The 12,599-nt window shown below is 36.2% G+C and overlaps 1 protein-coding gene across 2 annotated transcripts in view; it reads left to right on the forward strand.

Annotated features, from left to right (window-relative positions):
- LOC107741214 (WSC domain-containing protein 2-like) overlaps window positions 1-12,599 on the forward strand; it is a 47,959-nt gene that overhangs the window by 2,932 nt on the left and 32,428 nt on the right. The window contains exons 1-2 of one of the 2 annotated variants that reach the window (XM_016553884.1): window positions 5,924-6,100; window positions 6,777-6,880. The exons of the other annotated variant lie outside the window; for it this stretch is intronic. The gene's annotated coding sequence lies outside the window, so the exon portion shown is untranslated. Of the gene's footprint in view, window positions 1-5,923; window positions 6,101-6,776; window positions 6,881-12,599 lie in introns of those variants that run through there. 2 annotated transcript variants of the gene reach the window in all.

Consider the following 12,599-nt stretch of genomic DNA (forward strand, 5'->3'; position numbering starts at 1 on the left):
GCACAATACATAGTTTATAGCCTAGGGTGAAGTCGTTACGTACATTAACAATGATTTGGGACAAATATAATGTAATTTAATGGAATACTATGTGAATGGCGCTCTGTTCCGCGGCAGGATTTTCTTTTGAGTTTGAAGTTTCCCGCTCTGTGCAGCGCGCAGTGTCACGTGTCAAAACAAACAACAGGTGCTGTTAGTGATTTCCGCCTCTAGAGGCCGCTCTCGTACTGTATAATGGCAGCGGACCCTTCTCGGCCACTCCAGCAAAGGACGCAACCCGGAAAACTGTCAGCATTGATTTTTGCCGATAACCGATAGTTCCGCCAATCAACTATCGGTGCCGATTAATCGGCAAAACCGATGAATCGGTCGACCTCTAGTTTGTATATGTAAACTTATATTTCAAAAGAAAACTACATGTCTTTTGTTCTATGTCCTTTGAACTATCTGACAGTCTACCCATAACTCAAATGCACTATTGTGCATATTTTGCAGGTCTTGTCTTTTTCTCCTACAGGTGACTTGCAGGGCCCTGTACGTTATGAGTTATGAGTACTAAATTAGTTTTAATCGTTTAACCGCCACAGTGTCTTGTCTCCATTGGCAACACGCATGATTTGTGTCAATTGCAAGTGACGTCGCAGGTAGCAGACAGTGCAGGTAGCGATTGCAAGTGACATTTTAATTTTGTTTCTTTTTTCTTGTCTACTTTTGTAAAATGTTGTGAGATTCAATTAAAAAAATGAAAAATACATAAAATAAAAAATAAAAAAAGATTGCAAGTGACGTCACTTGTGGAAGCGCAGGTGTCTGAGAGTACAAGTGCATGTCTGCAGCCAGACCCTTCTCGGTTGTGTAGAGCTTGACTTGTAACAAGGTTTAATAACTTGCTACTGTCTCTAAAGCTTCTCAGCAAATTAGCAGCACAGTGTGTTTTATTTTTTTCTGAAATGTAATATGGTTTACTCTTTCAGCCTCTCTGGCTACCCTCAACTTCATCCTAGTGCCCTTTAAGTTCTAAAACACATCTGTAATTTAATCAAACTCCTTCTGTTAATGTGTCATTTCTGTTTCCATTTAGACTATTGTTTAAAGAGATCTTTTTCATGCTCTAAACAAGTGCCAAACCAAACCAGCAAAGATAAAACGCAGAGAAGTAATGAAGCCGACATGAACCTCCAAACAGCTGCGGGCGATTTTCGTTTGCATAAGTGGACAAACACATCGGTGCCTTACATGAGCTTGTTCCCTATGAATTTCAATACTAATGCTGTTCTGGAATATTAGGATTTCCATAATAGATTAGTAGATTACAATTTAGTATTTTATTTAATTTTTTTTACATAACTGACCAGCTGCAAGGCTATTAATCTGTTGTGTTTGTCATAGATTCAGTGCTCTGGGCTGTTATTTTTAATTTGAGCAGTGGGGTGTGAGATTAATTAGTCTGTGTTCTGGGAGGTATGAAACTCCTCTGATCGGAGTCTGTGTTCCATGTGATTTACAGAGTCTTTAGGACATGTTTGATGTTTGCAGATGTCATTTCAATGACTAGAGCAGTTATGTACTGTAAGACCTTCTGTCGTAAACTGGGTGCTCTATTTTCAAACTAGAATACTTCATTTTTATCAAAGATTTGGAACCTGCATATTTACAAGAATCTAAAACAATCAAAACTTATCAATATTTTTTAAAATGGTTTTCCCCTCAGGATTTCAGTATTTTATATTTAAATTGATCTTAAAAAGATTAGTCTATTATCTGCATTTCGTACTTTGACATTTAGTTGGTACAATGGCAGATAGACATGCAATCTCATGCCATGTTTAAATATTTTTCAGCTTTTGTTCGAGCCTCAGGTACACTCAATTAATCAAGGGCACTTAATTAATTTAAAGCAGTCAATTAAAATCTAATATGTATTTAGAATTCAGACTTTGATCACTAATCAGTATGTTAAATATGACACTGCAACATTTTACTTTAAATTGTGATCAGCTGCTATTGCTCTTATTGCAGATCTTTGCCTATTCAGCACTGTTCAGAAGATGAATTATTCAGTTCCACTTTACTACTCAGAAATCAACTGTGTAAATCTGGCCTGAAAGTGTCAAATCTCTGTTGCACAGTTAGGTAAGGAACTAAACTAGAGTTCAACAACAATCAATCTACTTTTTCCTGGGGGTTATAATTGCTGAGTGCACATTGGATGTCATATTGAAGTTTATCCATGTGTCTGTAGCCAAATGTGGAACAGACAGGGCTACAACATCGTAATGTGATCTGGGACAGGATTCATTTTTCTATTTCATTGTTTTTAAATTGAGTTATTATTTACCATCATTTCATATTGTTTACAGGACCAGTTGGACAAATGATAAATAATGGTATTTTATGTGAATGGTATTTTACGTCACATCTGAGTCTTCTATACATTTTGTCTAAAACATTGATTGAAATTTCAAGTTGCCATCCATTTAAAAAATAGAAATTTGAGAAATAAATCTTCAGGAATGACAGAGTTTTGGAGGCTGTTTACACCTGTATTTAGTGCTGGCCACTTGTAAGTGTGTTGTCTGAGACTGATGTTAATAGTAGGTATGTATAAATAGGGCTACACACCCATTCGGTTCCTAACAGAGTTTGCTGTCCAACAGCAAGTCTCTGGACAAAATTAGATTGATAATAAAAGAGCATATATCTTATTTTTTAACAATTGGTCCCCTGAGCTCTGTGATACTTCAAATGTTTCTCATTGATTTATCCTTTATAGCTTTTATTGCAATGTATTCATCGCTTTACTCCTAATTTCCTGTTATCAATCAAGAGTGCTGTACTGTATGAGTTGAAGACTTACTGTCTGTTGCTGAACTCTCTTCTTGACCTTGGCAGAATTGAAGTTAAATGTGCATGTCCTGAAGACGTTTCATCGTAAGATGTTCTTGCTTGCAATAGCAAACATACAGTCTATTCCAAAACTTAGCAACTACCTCACAGCCTTTTTGCTATTCAATTATATAGTTTTATTTATTAAATATATTTACTGTTTAATTGACATTTCACTACGCTCGTTAAGATGCATTTTAGAATCGTTTTTATCCATGAAAGATACTGCCTTGGGATTTAAGTATCTTAGGCATCATAAATAAGTTGTCTACCCTTAGGAAAAGGATTGTGCATATGATGTTTTTGGAACAGAGCTTGAATTGTTGGCTACATGTTTGACTACATAGATATTAACTTCAAATAATGTATTTCATGTATCTTCAAAGATTAAGGGAAGGGCAGTGCAATCTTTTAAATCTTTTTTTTTTTTTGTCAGTTGTGTTACAAGGAAAGCCTGAAGAATGGGTTGACTGCAGAGCAGCCGTATACATCTCAGCCAGATTTTCAGCTTAGTCCTGGATTATCAGTAACACTGGGCTTTTTCAGTAAATAATACTCAAGTAATTGCTGTTTGGACAGGTGGTGGGATATTAGAGAACAGAGCAATAGTTCTTTCTTTTTGTGTTGGCATCCTAAAAAAATGTGTATGTTGGTTTCCTAAATTAATGCAGATTCGTAAAATTATAAAACTTCTTTAAAACTTATTGTACAATTGATAGTTGTCCCTGCCAACTAATTTCATGCATAGATGTGCTTGTTTCATATCTCTCATTGCACACATTGGTCTCTACTCTCTAGTCACATATTAAAATAATTTCAGCTTAAATATTTATTTGAGAAGTGCGTCGGGTCCTGATCATTGAGGTATATTTTTTGAGTATTGATGGGCTTGACTGTATGTTATAGCTTACATACAGTAATTTACACTTACCTCATGCATAACTGTATTTATGAATCAATCATTTGGCAATCTGGCCAGCTATTCTAATGATTTGCATCTTAATTAGATTCTGTTTCAAAACACAATTTAAAAAGTCTGGTCAGATGTTTTCAAATCCCCAGTGACTGGTATATTAGAACTTCTATGTGCCCATTGGAATTAACTACAGGGTGCAGTTTGGAGAGGTTAGTGTGTGTGTTCTTGTGAAGGTGTGAACGGAGTGTTTGAAAGCTGGCCTCCAGATGCTTTTGGGTCTTGTCAACTTTTCACAGCTCTAAGCCATGACTAATTTTTTTTTTTTTTTACTCCATGGATGATGAACCTTAGGTCAGCTGATTAATGACCATGTTAAAGCACTCTGTGGGGGGGACTGAGAATTTGGTGAAGCCCATAAATATCTAGGGGTGGCCAGTATTACCAAAATATAATTTTTAGTCATTTTATATGAAACTAATGGTTTCACATCACAATAGTTAATATGGGGACTTGCACAAGACAAAATGAGCTAAGTATATTAGTTCATAAAGTCCAAAATATAATTAATAAGACCTTGTAAAGATCTAGGAGTGGGCAGTGTAATCAAAACATTGTTTTCAGTCATTTTATTTGAACGTTATGGTATATATCACTATATAGTTAATATAGGGAATTATAAAAGACAAAACAAGCCATGTATTGTGGTTCATAAAGTTCAAAGTGGAATTAATGGGACCTTGGCCAGGCTAATTATAGGCTTTTTGACTTTATCACATAACCAAGATAAAGAGGCTGGCTGCTGACAGCAAGAGATTTATAATGGTGCACTAATGGTGTCATGGCCATTATTCAAGGTCAGTCTTTTGGTCTGATGGAGACCTGACTAATGCAGACAGCTTCCACAGTCTTCTTTTGTCTCAAGGGGCCTTGAACACTTGGTAATGATCTGCAGTGGTCCATGTGGTTAAGCAAATGGATGAGAAAGTGTCATTTTTCCAGCGAAGAGTTTCAAGGACTAGAGGAAGTAGTACTTAAGGAGTAGCCTGCATGAAGCAACACAAAAAGCTGTAGAAATTCTGTTTTGTGTGAGAAACTAGTAATTGATATATTTCTTTCAATTTCAATTATTTTCACTAGATTTTTGCATGACTCTAGAGTCTGTCCTCATCCACCATGAGCGAATCATGAATCATTGTGAATTTATGAATTTGATGAATTGAAATCTGTAGATTAATTCGCTAATTCAGTTAGTTATAACCTATTGATATAACCCGTTTCATCAGTAGGCCTGTCACGATAACAACTTTTGGTTGTGCGATATATTGCCCCAGAAATAATTGCGATAAGCGATATTATTGTCATTTTAAAGACCATTTTATGCCACTGAATATATAATCATAATGTAACAGCATAATAATGCAAGAAGGCCTACACACTTCCAAATGACAACAAACTTTTAATTTTAAGAATATTTAGATCATGGAAATTAAGTATCAAAACATTAGATGCCTTAACTTGAATAAATAAACATTTTCTAACAAAATTTTTTCCATCTCGGTGACATAAATTTTTAAGTAAATATAATGGGCGATATATTGCGTCATCAAAAATGATTGAGGTCATGTACATATATTGCGCGATAAGTCGATATATTGATTATTGCGACAGGCCTATTCATCAGGCATCCTTCACGGCAGTAAAGCAGCCATCTCACCCTCTTTTTCAGTCTCTTTATTGAAGGGTAGACCAGTTACCCGGGACCAATGTGACCCCTCATAATGAAGAACTGATTGTGTGCGAGAGACACAGAGGACCATGAGAAACATGCCCCTAAAAGGAAGAGAGAAAGCGAATAATAGGGACTTAAAAGTGGTCTTGAGCTAACATTCAGCATGTCAGTAGGCTTGCAGCAAACAATAATTACTCACTGGGAATGGCAGACCTGCGTTTGTCCGACGGTGAACTCTTTCGTCGGCTCAAAGGAGGGCCTTTGTGGGTGTGTGTGAACCTGAGAGGGTGGCCGTACACAAGGCCACCAGACTTTGGGGTCCTGCCAATGTTCACTCCCACTTTCAATCCAATCAGGATGTTGGATGCAGTTACCAGCCACAATGACGGCAATGTGATATCAGCTTGCACCAATGGAATGGAATGGAACAGAATGAAAATGAATGGACGTAAATGGCTAGGAATGGCACTCTGTATAATGGAATGAAATGGAATAGTGTGGAACACATTACGTGTAACAATAGAATGCTATGGATGGAATAAAAGGAAATAAACGAGACCGGAAGGACGGTAAGATCCGCTTGCACTGTATTGCGGCGCACAGCTCTCCCAATCCATGGAATTTAGCCGCATTGTGCTTAATTCCTAAAAAATTAATTCCTTTTCTGATCAGTGGGAAAGATAAACAGACTGCTGCTGTTTTTGCCTCTCTTTTTTTCCATATGCTGTGTCTGTTTTAATAATGCACTCATTATACACCCAGTAATCACCTGCTAATGGAGCAGGATCAAATCCAAAACAGTAACAACCAAGAACACTGAAAATATTCAACCCTGTTAATGTAATTTAGACTGAGAGTAAGAGCATTATTGGGAGGTCGCTCTAAATGTGGACAGCACAAAACACTTTATGAGTGAGTTGGAAAACGTGAACCGTTCGTTGCATTTTTGCTTTATAAATGTTACAGTAATTTGCATACATAAGTAAGAACACTTTGGCTTGTTTGCTGACCAAACATGAATTCTGCTTATGTGCACTATAGATTCACTTTTGTTTTGAAATCCTGTCAACAAGAGGTTGTAAGGCCCTGTTTAGAGGACTTGTCTTTTATCTCGGCCTCTCCAAAGATCTGTGATTTGTGTGATCTCACTCTTTGTTTGCTGAAACTAGTGGCTGTAGTAAGATATCTGAGATGTTGCTTTGAGAACTTTAAAGTTTTGTTACAACATTGGTTCTTTCCCTTTAGTTAGTGGTGGAGCCTGAGCCATGCATAGCTGTCCCGGACGAGTGCTCCGCATGTCTCATCTGAATGCCCTCTGTTCCAGTGAAATCAAAAAATGCAGTCAACAGGTTTGTGTGCCATTTAGAATTGAGAATACCTTTTAAAGGGGTCGTGAACTGAGAAATCAAAATTCCCTTGATCTTTTGACATATAAGTCATTGTACTATAAAAACCTCCTGTAAGTTTCAGAACTCAAAACTTTCTCGTTAGTCTAAAAACAGCTTATCTTGAAGCCAATCTGCCAAAACGACAGGTTGTGGAATGTGCCACTTTATGATGTAATAGTGTGGCTAAACCCCGCCTCCTCAGAAGAAGATCAATGCCTGCTTCTACATCACTGCCTGTTTAGCCCCGCCCACCGATTCACGCATGCAGTGTTTACGAGAGGCGAATGCGCAGGTCTACGCAGAAATCAAACGATAAAGATGCTCTGAAGACAACAAGACGCTGTGCAGTGCCAAGTTATGGAAAAATATAGTCTTTGCATCTCCTTTCTTCTGATCCCAACATTAGGAAAGATTGGATAAACTTTATTTAATTAAATTCCAGACCACGTCAGTAAGAACTTGGTCGTTTGATCACTTCATTTTACCGCGGATTTGTTTACAAACAAGGCACAATTCGACGCAGGATTTTCAGAAAGATTGTAACAACAATCTTGAGAGAGAAAGATGAGGGGGGTCAAATCAGGACAGAACATACCCTATTACTTCTAAATTATGATGTTTTTTGATGTAAAAATCTTGATATTATTATAAGTGGACGTCAGAGAACAGTAAAAAGGCAGTTAATGACCCCTTTAAAATTCCAATTCAGTTCCTGAATTCCTGAATTTGAATTGAGGTGGAAAACAGTTTGCAGATTTGCTATTTGAATGTAAGGAAGTAGAATTAAAATGAATTGAAATTTTATGTAAAACATTTTTTGTAATTGATATTCAATGTCTGAATGCTGGCTTGACAAAATCTGGTTTGAAAGTTTTGAAAAAGTTTCAAAATCCTTGAAGTGTGAAGGATTGAGGATAAAATATACATTTAATCATTTAATTAACTTTTGTGAACCAAGATGGAAGAACGCTTCATTTCCTAGACCTAGTTTCGCGATGCCGCCGACGCTGATGGCTGCCTCCGTGGCGTGCTCCGCAGTTGTTTTTATGTTTTTGTTAGTTTGTCCTGTCTTTAGTTATATCCCTGCAATCAGTTTCACCAGAGACGAATTGCTGGACATTCGGAAGTACACACCACCCGATATTTCACCGGTTTTCGATTATTCTGATGTTTTGCTGGACATTGTAGTCAGGGGAGCACTGTGGAACACACACTATTTATTCACTCATACACTTATTTATCTAACACACATACTCAGTCTACATTTCAATTTGCACATAATATACCTGTACATACAACTGTCTATTGTTATATACCTGTACATACAATTGTCGATTTGTATATTTTTTATTCCTTATTTTACTTGTTCTATTTTTTATTTTTTTTATTATCTGTGTTTTTTTGTTCTGTCACTGTCATTCTGTTACACTGTGGAAGCTTCTGTCACGAAAACAAATTCCTCGTATGTGTAAACATACCTGGCAATAAAGCTCATTCTGATTCTGATTCTGAGAATGCATCGACTGTTACATTTCTTCGAATTACAATCTACTGAATTTCTCTCTGTCTGCTTCCTGTGGAGTGTGGTCAATTCAATTCAAAATAAACTTGTGAATTGAAAGGAAACAAATTCTTCAGTTCTGAATTTTGTTCAACCCTGACAACCACACACAACTATTAACATGTACTGACATCTGTCGTTTTAATTGGTTTATTTAAAAAAGTCATGCAAGAGTTGAACTTGCAACCTCTCACACCTAAGTTAGGATATACCATTCAAATGTTTGGGGTCAAATGAAATTTTTTAAAAATGTTTTTAAAAGTATCTTATGTTCACCAAGGATGGATTCATAATTTGACCAAAATACACTGCAAACTGTAATATTGTTCTATATTATTGCAATATAAAATAAGTGTTTTCTATTTAAATATATTTTAAAATGTTATTTATTCCTTTAATGGCAAAGCTGAATTTTCAGCAGCCATTACTCCAATCTTCAGTGCCACATGATCCTTCAGAAATCATTCTAATATGTTGATTTGGTGTTCAGGAAATATTTCTTATTATCAATGTTGAAAACAGATGCACTACTTCATATTTTGTGGAAACCACCATTCCTAAAACAGTTCAAACAAAAGTTCAAAAGAACAGCATTTATTTGAAATATAAAACTTTTGTGACATTATAAATGTCTATTACTTTTGATCAATTTAATGTATCCTTTCTGAATGGAAGTATTAATTTCTTTTAAAAAAATCTTACTGACCCCAAACATTTAAACGGCATATGTTCACGTAGGTGGGCTTAGCCCCCCAAATCTTGGGCTTGCCATCAACAGTCCGTAAATATAAGCTTCATTAAAATTGAAAATAAATAATAAACTTATCCTGCACAGCTCATCCTGCAGCCAGGATTTGTTTTATCCTAAGTCACCATATACAAATAACAGTCAGTAGCACGCTGTTTAACAGCATTAACACACTAGTGTTATATAAACAGAATTTTAGATTTACTCTATTGAGACTACAAAAAATGTAAACCTCTGTGGTGGCAGTGTGTCTGTGGTCTAATAAGTCATTCTCAGCTTACACTTGTGTGAGGTATTTCTCATATCGCTGTAGAATGCATTGAAGTTGGACAAATCATCAAGCACTTTGCTCCTGCCAAAGAGGAGTGCTTAAACAAGGCTGTCAGGTACATTAGGAATGTCAACAGCTATTCTTGCATCTCAGGTGGGAGGTCTGGCTTTTAGTGACGTAATGGGTACAAACCATTGTGATGTGCAATTATTCTGTCAACAAAGAAGGGGATCTTACCATTTCACCATTGTTGAGGATAGAGACCATATAATCGGTCAAAATGGCATCCTTCTGTGTCATGCAGGTCTGATCTGAGAACTTGAATTCACGGTGATGGTCAAGTTAGATAATGAATCACTTTTAGATATGGGTATAGTTTTATGCATAAGTAAAATTTATATCATTATTCAATATCATTATAATCAATAAAAAAATCCTTGTATTTGGCTCTAGCTTTGTATTATTTTGAAACCCATTTTTGTGTTTCATTTATGTCACCTAAATTACCTGCTGAAGGATTCAAGTGTGAATATTCTCTAATCTTCTAAAAAAGACTGTTTTTATGCTTTGAACTCATATCCCAGTGAACATGTAGAGCTGCAGTGCATGCCATCATGGGAGAAGCATAGTGTTGAAGGAGGGGATGTGTGAACTTCATTAGCCATGTGAGGTTTGCCTCTCCCACGGCTAATGTATTAATACATTTCCACAGCAGAATTTTTTTTGTGTGTATATGGCATCTTAGCAACAACAAGCCTTTTTGCCACATCTCTCAAAGGAACCCAGTCATTTCTTTCTCATGCAGGCACCTTTCTCCGTGTTCACCCCTCCCACATGTGTTCTTCCGTTCTTCTCGTAGTTCACCCTACTTCTGCAAGTTATCTTCCGCCCACTCTCTCAAGACTCACCAGCTCTTTGTCTTGTTCTCATCTTCCTTCGCAGTCTCTCTTTCTCTTGCGCTCTCAGTTCATTTTTTATTCATATTCAGAATGGTTTCTGAAAGGAAGAACGGAAACTTCAGTGCTGCATGCAGGCGCTCAGCAGCAAAGACATTTACAACGCATTCCTCACTGACGCTGACAGACTACTTTTTGTGTGCATGTACTCTACACAGGTCACATGTAGCCTCAGAGCACTGGTTGTTGTGGTTTTTCCCCTCTGCCTCTTCTTCAGTTGCATTAATGAGATATGTCTTAGAAATCTTAGAAATGAAAATTATATTATCATTTGCTTTCCTCTGTGCAACACAAAAAAGTGGTTCATACAACTCGTGTGATGTATTAAAATATTTCAGTCAATGTCAGTGGGTTTGCAAAAAGTTGTGTTTGTTTGCCATTTAATTTGATTCATTCAATCAGTTCACTCATTCACTGAATCATTGGCAGCTGTTTCTCACACCATAATAATAAAGGGATATTTTATAAGACGGAAAACAAAAAGAGCACTGGAGGTGGATATTTACCTACTGTTCAAAAAAAAGTGGTTCATACAACTCGTGTGATGTATTAAAATATTTCAATCAATGTCAGTGGGTTTGCAAAAAGTTGTGTTTGTTTGCCATTTAATTTGATTCATTCAATCAGTTCACTCATTCACTGAATCATTGGCAGCTGTTTCTCACACCATAATAATAAAGGGATATTTTATAAGACGGAAAACAAAAAGAGCACTGGAGGTGGATATTTACCTACTGTTCAAAGGAAACAGAACTTGCAAATGATTTCTATTGTTTGTCAGCGATGAAGCAGCTCTTTATTGTGCAGCTTGTGAACGACTCCCTACCGCATGAAAAGTCATTATATAGCCATATATCCACAACAGAATAAAATAATATCAAAATGATACTTGTTTTGATGAGAGGCCTGTATCTCAGTACTGACGAAAATATTGAAATGCTCCTTGTTCCTTCGTGAAGCAGATCAATTGGTTCACTGAAAAGATCACATCAAAAAGAATAATTTGTTAATGAATTGGAGATTGGGACTTCTCTCAATTGTCGGTGAGAGGTAGAGTGATCTCAGCTGATTTTCAGTGAACGGTCATATACAAAACTATCATATAGCTTTTATATGGACCACTTCAATGATACTATTTTGGTGCTTTGTGTCCTTTGACAGCTTTAGTTTCTGTTCATTGTAACTGCATGAAAAAAAGAAAAGAATTTCTCCTTTTTATTCAATTCAACTCAAGTTTATTTGTATAACGCTTTTTACGATACAAATAGTTGCAAAGCAACTTTACAGAAAATTAAGTTTCTACAATATTTAGTAGTAGCTTATCAGTGGTGACTGTCAGTTTATGTACATATGGCAGAAATGTACGGAAAAATCAATTAAAGACGTAATCAAACAGACGATGAACACTATTAACAGCAATTATTATATGATGCAATCAAACTTATAGCAAAATGTGGTAGTTCTGTATGTTGTTTCAGGGTTGGCAAGAATAATAATGCGCATTTGATCAGATATAACTGCAGTCCAAAGATTATGAGATGCATTATTTGAATGCTTGGCCAAAGAGATGAGTCTTTAATCTAGATTTAAACAGAGAGAGTGTGTCTGAACTTTCTTTTATTCAATGAAAGAAAAAGTCATACAGGTTTTGAACAACATGAAAATGAGTAAATGATGACAGAATTTATGGGTGAACTATCCTTTTGACATTGAAAGACTCCTTCTTTGTTTCTTGTTTTTGTCTCTCTCTCTCTCTTAGTCTCTCAGCCCTAGAAGGATTTGAGAGACACAGTGCTCTCCTGACACACATCAAGAGCCAAATTGTGTTCTTCTTGCTGTCTCGCTGCTCTAATGAGACTAACCCAGCTCTAACTAGAGCTCTAGCTGAAATAAAGGGTATTACATAGGGATGTAACGATTCACTCAACTCACGATTCGATTCGATTCACGATTTTGATTTCACGATTCGATTTTAAGACAAATTATAAATTAAATGTGTCCTTTTATTATTGCTTGGACAAAATGCTGCACATTTCTTTGTCAAATTGAAATATAACACTATAATAATATACTAATATAGCACTTGCATTATTATTGCTCTTTTGTTGGTTTTGATTGCTTCTGTTGTCCTCATTTGTAAGTCG

The sequence above is a fragment of the Sinocyclocheilus rhinocerous genome, unplaced genomic scaffold, assembly GCF_001515625.1.
Source record: "Sinocyclocheilus rhinocerous isolate Xijiao unplaced genomic scaffold, SAMN03320098_v1.1 scaffold615, whole genome shotgun sequence".
NCBI classification, from domain to species: domain Eukaryota; kingdom Metazoa; phylum Chordata; class Actinopteri; order Cypriniformes; family Cyprinidae; genus Sinocyclocheilus; species Sinocyclocheilus rhinocerous.